At 31.7% G+C, this 7135-nt stretch overlaps 1 long non-coding RNA gene across 2 annotated transcripts; it reads left to right on the forward strand.

Moving 5' to 3' along the window:
- Window positions 1-1513: 1513 nt before the first annotated feature.
- On the forward strand, window positions 1514-6291 carry LOC139503141 (uncharacterized). Of its 2 annotated transcripts, XR_011659038.1 has the most exons (5): window positions 1514-1588; window positions 2201-2309; window positions 4090-4188; window positions 5206-5305; window positions 6191-6291. It is a non-coding gene; the product is annotated as an uncharacterized lncRNA (long non-coding RNA). The 2 variants fall into 2 exon arrangements; XR_011659039.1 differs by lacking the exon at window positions 4090-4188.
- Window positions 6292-7135: the final 844 nt, after the last annotated feature.

A 7135-nucleotide genomic window follows, 5' to 3' on the forward strand; every position in this document is an offset into this window, starting at 1 on the left:
TTTAATCTTGACTACCACTGGAAGTCAAACAAAAAGAAAAATATTAAATTTCAGACTTTGTAATGGACAATTGAACACTATTTAAAAATGAAATAAAAGTTTTAAGACGGATTTCTGTTTTGTTGTTTTTTTTGTAGGTCAAAAGTAAAAATTTTGAGTTCATATGAATACAATTTGACTTGATCAATTTACAATTTTTGTGTGCCTGTATAATTAATATTCTGCGACTGTATCAAAGACTCCGTCTCTACAATTTAGGAATCAGATCAAACGGTTTGATCGGATACAGTATTTTGTAAATAGAAAATAAAGTTAAACTTAGAAAATTTGCAGTCAAAAGTAAAATCACAAAAATGCTGAACTCCGAGGAAAATTCAAAACGGAAAGTCCCTAATCATATGGCAAAATCAAAAGCTCAAACACATCAAAGGAATTGACCACAACTGTCACATTTCTTTATCGGTACAGGCATTTTCTTATGTACAGAATGATGGCTTAAACCTGGTTTTATAGCTATACAAACCTCTCATTTGACTAAAGAAAAACACGAAACACTATTTGGCGAAATGGTCAATGTCAGCATATTTCTACTCTTTATGAAGGACCAGGTGACGATTTTGTCTTTTTGTTTTAATCATTTTGTTCAACTATTTATAAATTTACGACTTAATGGGGCCCGCGGGTATAAATCAATCTTTTTTTAATATAGGATTTCGTTACATATTTTTGTAAATGATCTTTATCATATACCTTATAGAAAAATGAATTAAAAAAATGGGGTTACCGTTCATTTAAGCACAGAATCTGCCTCCGCAAGAAGCATGCATTTTTATTAATGTTCTTTTTTTCTGATGAACTAATAGGAGAAATAGAGGTAGTATCGAAATAAAAAAAGAAATAAATTACAGAAATCGCTTAAATTTTACAATTATTTATTTTAGGTACAGCTTATTAGAAAAAACAATAATAAAAATACAAGTCACCGATGAGTTAAAAAAGATATTTCAATTTATTGCCAAAAAATAACTTTTTTGCACCGAAGGGAGCTAATATTGATTTTTTTTTAAATGATATAAACATTTTGAAAGTCATCTTGAGCCAATCCGTATCGATTTTTGGTTGATTTTTGTACCATATCAGAAAGTAATAATTTATAGAGTAATAAATTTTTCGCTGATATATTTGTATCACAAAGCTTTTTTTATCGGGTTATGGACTAAAAGAGAAAATTGAGTTCGCAGTTGAAAATGTGACGTTGATATTCTTATAAAAGGGAGGATTCCGATTATGATTTTTTCCTAAAACATAATGTATTACTATTTTACTTTAGACCTTATTAATTACTCATTGGTAAATAGTCTTTAGAAATCACACTTAAGTTGAAGAAGGGGTTGTATATCTGTCCATGAATTTTAATTTTATTGAGTTTCAAAACTGGATAGACTTATTCTTGTTTAGTACGGCTATTTCATTTGAATCGCCATGTTTTCCGTCTTCCCCGTTTTCTACTTCCGTTTAATGGTGATGTTACATCGAAGATGAACATGAACGAGGAAATTGATACATTTGTTTAAAATTCACGAAAAAGGTAAACACTTTGTCGTTCAAATAACATGTACTAGTATAAATGAGTAAAATAACAATCTTTTACAATAAACCTGTATTGAACATGTCCATTTCTGCATGCCGGGATGAAAAGCCACATCATCATTGTTCAAATCACTAAAGTAGGAAAAACATGAACGCCTAAAATAGACTTAAGTAATTTCTCTCGAACAGTCAGCATATATTTCTGTTAGAAAGGTTTTGTAAGCCTATATATCTATTTTACAAGTTCAGAGAAATTTCTTAAAATATGTCAATGTTATATTAATTTTCCCATTTCCGCATTTAAAAGCTCTCTCCATACAGGAAAGAAGAAAATATTGATTTGAGGAAGTGAATGTTCATGTTCATTTGTAAATAAGTTTAAGAGGGTATGAATGACTCACACTATGATACATGTATACTAAACATAAAGTAGTGTATAATACAGATGAAGCAAATGAATATGTAACATAACAAAAAATACGAACTACGAGGAAAATTCAAAACGGTTAGTCCTTAATCAAATGGCAATATCAAAGGCTTAAACACATCAAATGATTGGATAACAAATGTCATATTACTGATTTGGTACAGTCATTTTCTAATATTCCAGGTTCTACTGTAAGAACTCATCCAACAGTATTTATCTTAGCTCCTATACATTTCTAGGAATATGATTGGCTAATAGCGTCCTCATGGATACCGTGTATATTCCTAATTAGGTAAGTAGGGAAGCGAGGCTTATTTCAATAAACGGTAAGTAGTGTGGAGATACGACTAAGGCACTATTTGAATGTATTGAAAGTTCTGTTTATTATTGTTCTTGTTGAAATTAATTTTTTGTGCAGACTAATGGAAGTAGGTTCTTAAAATTGAACAACTGAACACTTTAATATAAAAATAAGAAGATGTGGTATGATTGCAAATGAGACAAATCTTTTCTAAATTCAACAAATAAAGATAGTCGGTAAGATAAATTCGTTACATAGTGTGTTAGTGACCTGATATACGGGAACATAAAACAAATATTTCGCTACCCTGTTGTTATGGATTCCTTTCACGGATCTAGCTATACTTTTTGGACCTTTTGAATTATAGCTCTTCATCTTTATATAAGCTTTTGATTTCAAATCTTTTGGCCACGAGCATCACTGAAGAGACATGAATTGTCGAAATGCGCATCGGGTGCAGGAAAATTGGTACTGTTAATTGTTTATGTTAGCATTTTTTTTTGTAAAGACAAATAGAAGTAGGTTCTTATACATGTTCAAACTAAGTATTCAAGTCTTTTAAATGACTTTAATAGACAGACAGTATAAATACCCCATGTGCAGATAGTCGGTAAGATAAATTCGTTACACGGTGTGCTAGTGACTTAATACGATATATATGGGGTCCGTTAATTCAATATGGGTATTCGAGCGTCGCTCTTACCCCATATAGAATTTACTGACCCCATATATATATATCGTATTAGGTCACTAATACACCATGTAACCAATAGTATCCGACTCGATCCTAATGCATCGATCGAGTGTAGAATACTCGTACTTAAGTAGATATATCTTCTGCTATCTATTGTGTTTGACCATTACTTTTTCCACCATATATCGTAGCCAGATCATAAAGCGTCGATTGGTAAACCCAATTTGCGTCAGTAAAATATACGTTTCGGGAAGTCCAAGCTTAAAATACAATATAGTTGTCTCCTACATAAATTAACAAAGGACTTCTACCATATACTGACTTGACAGCTTCAGACCTCATTGAACTTATGAAAATCAAGCACACTTCCACTTTCAAGCCATCAAATAATTGAAAACAACTGTCACATTCTTAATTTGTAAAGTAGTTAAAACGCAATAGTCTTCTCTGAATAGGCTATAATTTGCCAATTCCCGTTTATGACCCTGCAATTAGATTTCCTTTTTTAGTTGTCTCCCTTATGAGGGACATTAATTATTATTTACAATGGAAAGCTAGCAGAAACGGCAAATTTACCTGTGCGTAATGTGAGTAATATTTAAGGTTTTAAAATGTTATAAGTACATTAATTTCTTGTTAAGCTACTTACTTTTGACATCCGAAATTATTTTTAATAAAAAATTAGTTAAACCGCCGATATACATCACTTTGAATTCATCATGCTTTGCAATGCCAAGAAAATTTTGTCCGGTATTGAACCAGTCTACGATTGACAAAGGGAAAGAATTTGTTTAAAAAGTGTGTAATAACAGAGATAAATCGGTAATTGGCAAATAGACTATTGGATCAATAAAGTTTCCTGTCCACTACGCATGTGTAATTATTTTATATAAGGATAAAAACTAGCATTAATGACAAAATATCGACATGGTGTCAATTACTTTTGAACAGTGTGTCGTTCTCATGGTTTGAGTTTTTTTTAGGTTACACGGGGAGTCAAATGCTGGGTATAATTTGTCTGAAATCAAACAAGGGGAACAAACTACACTCTTTTTTTTTTTACCAAATTTATTTTAGAAAAAATAGTTTGACCTTGTTGATGTTATTGGAAACGTCCTCTTGCCATACTTTACCATTGTTTCACACTGTCATTACAAGATATCTGTCATTTATTAGGTAGGTGTTGTAATAATATGTTATGTACTTCAATGAATAATTAGGTATGAGAAGATTTTATATGAGTGCCAATAAGTCAACTCTCCATCGAAGTCACAATTTTTAAAAGTAAACCCTTATAGGTCAACGTACGGTCGTCAACACGGAAACTTGACTTACACCCGAACAGCAAGCGATAAAAGGTCATAAAAATGACTAATGTAAAACATTTCAAACAGGAAAACCAACGCTATACATGTGTAATTCTTTTATATTAAAATGAAAACTAGCATTAATGACAACATATCGACATGGTTTCAATTGCTTTTGTACATTGTGTCGTTCTCTTGATTTGACTTTTGTAAGGTTACACAGGGAGGTCAATGCTTGATATAATTTGTCTGATATCAAACAAAAGGAAAGTGGTTCAGATCCTTTTTTTCAATCAAAGGGGTAGGTCCAGTAAGACCCCTTTTTGGCCCACAAATATAGCAGTTTTACAAAATTGTTAAAATGTAAACTTTTAGTTCTTTATTGGACAGTGGAATGCTTCTGCTACATGAATATGGGCTGTTTTTGACAATACAATGCACATATATCGGGTACTAGCACCATAAAGTCATGCTAAATTACTGAAATCTTCACAATTCTAGCATTTTAGTTAAATTTTAGGCGGTTTTCGTGTAAAACGAAAGTGGCCGCATTCGTGTTCATCCTTAATATTGAAATGTAAGTTGTATTTTATTATAATACATAACATATATAAAGATTGCGGATGAACACGAATGCGGCCACGTTCATTTTTGACAAAAACTAACTGAAAAGTGACATTTTTCGGCATATTTGATAGATTTTTCGTATTTGAGCTTGAATCGGATCGTTTTTAATGACTAAATCAGTTAAAATATTTCACATAAACTGATTGATTCAAATGAAATAGACACTTAAGTGTTTAAAAAGTGGTCAAAATCTTTCGTCAGATGAACCTGAAATTTGAGGCCAAAATCGGTCCTTACCGGACCTACTCCTTTGTTTTAGGTACAATTAGTTTGACCTTGTTGGTGTCATTGGAAAAGTCCTCCTACCATACTATACCATTGTTTCACACTGTCATTACAAGACATCAGTCATTTATAATGTAAGTGTTGTAATAGTACGTCATTTTAATAATATGTTATATACTTCAATGAATAATCAAATATAGGAAGATGTGGTATGATTGCAACGAGACAACTCTCCATCCAAGTCACAATTTTAAAAGATCAATAACTGTAGGTCAAAGTACGGTCTTTAACACGAAGCCTTGGCTCGCATCAAACAGCAAGCTAAATAGGCCCCCAAAATGATTAGTGTTAAACAATTCAAACAGGAAAACCAACGGTCGAATCTATATTAAAGAAGAGAAACACACATGAAACATATCAACAAAAGACAACTACTGAACATGCTGACTTGGGACAGGGGCAATCAAATACAGTGGGTTGAATCATTTGAATAAATACCAACTTTCAACCTTACCTGAAGCAATAGTGAACGATAACAACATAGAAATACACACAATAAAATATCAATTGAATTACCTATAGCTTTACTCAATCAAAAGACACATTAACACAGTCTATAAAGAAGTGATAGATGGTTTGACTGACTTGCATCTGACCAGTATTTGCACTTACTCCTGAATTCTTCTTGCTTTGATCAAATGTCAATTTTACAGCTCAAAAACATCAAACAATTGGTCAGCAACTGTCATATTCCTAATTTGTTAAGAAGTGTCAAAGTAATAGTATTTTCTGAATTTGATCAATATAGTTATCTGTCCACTATACATGTATAATTCTTTTATATTAAAATGAAAACTAGCATTCATGACAACATATCGACATGGTTTCAATTGCTTTTGTACATTGTGTCGTTCTCTTGATTTGACTTTTGTAACGGTACTCAGGGAGGTATAATTTGTCTGATATCAAACAAAAGGAAAGTGGTTCAGCTCCTTTTTTTTCAATCAAATTTGTTTTAGGTACAATTAGTTTGACCTTGTTGATGTCATTGGAAAAGTCCTCCTACCATACTATACCATTTTTTCACACTGTCATTACAAGACTTTTGTCATTTATTAGGTGAGTATATATATTGTAATAGTATGTTATTGTAATGAATGTTATATACTTCAATAAATAATTAAGTATACATTTTGTAGGAAGATGTGGTATGATTGATAATGAGACAACTCTCCATCAAAGTCACATTTTGTAAAAGTAACCATTATGGGTCAAAGTTCGGTCTTCAACACGGAGCCTTGGCGCATACTGAACAGCAAGCTATACCAGGATCCAAAACTGACATGTTAAATACTATCAATACCATTTATATAGGAAAATCAACGATCTTATTTATATATATAAAAACGAGAAACATCTATAAACCACATGACCAAATACAAATACTGAATATGTCATCTGTACATTTGTGAGTATTGTTTATAATCATGAATTTCAAAACTATCAACTTGGTGGCAATAGTCCATTTGCCAATAACTGATTTGATTCTTTTATTACACACTTTGTTAACACATTACTTCCCTTTGTCAATCGTAGACCGGTTGCATACCGGACAAAATTGGCTTTTGCCAATGCAAAGCATGATGAATTGAAAGGGATGTATCGGCGGTTAAACTAATTTTTCATGAAAAATAATTTCTGATGTCAAAAGTATTTAGCTAAACAACAATTTAGTGTAATTAAAAGATTGCAAAACCTTATAGATTACTCACATTACGCACAGGTAAATTTCCCTCATAAATGGAGACAACAAAAATAAAGGTCTCAAATTATAGGGTCAATTACAGGAATCGGCAAATAACCTATTGCCTTTATACTCTCTCATGTTTTGAATTTTTTTATTAGGTAACATAAGGATTTTTCGCAGCTGACCAGTATCTGCTTTGATCAAATATCAATTTTAT

Source organism: Mytilus edulis, chromosome 14, assembly GCF_963676685.1.
Source record: "Mytilus edulis chromosome 14, xbMytEdul2.2, whole genome shotgun sequence".
NCBI classification, from domain to species: domain Eukaryota; kingdom Metazoa; phylum Mollusca; class Bivalvia; order Mytilida; family Mytilidae; genus Mytilus; species Mytilus edulis.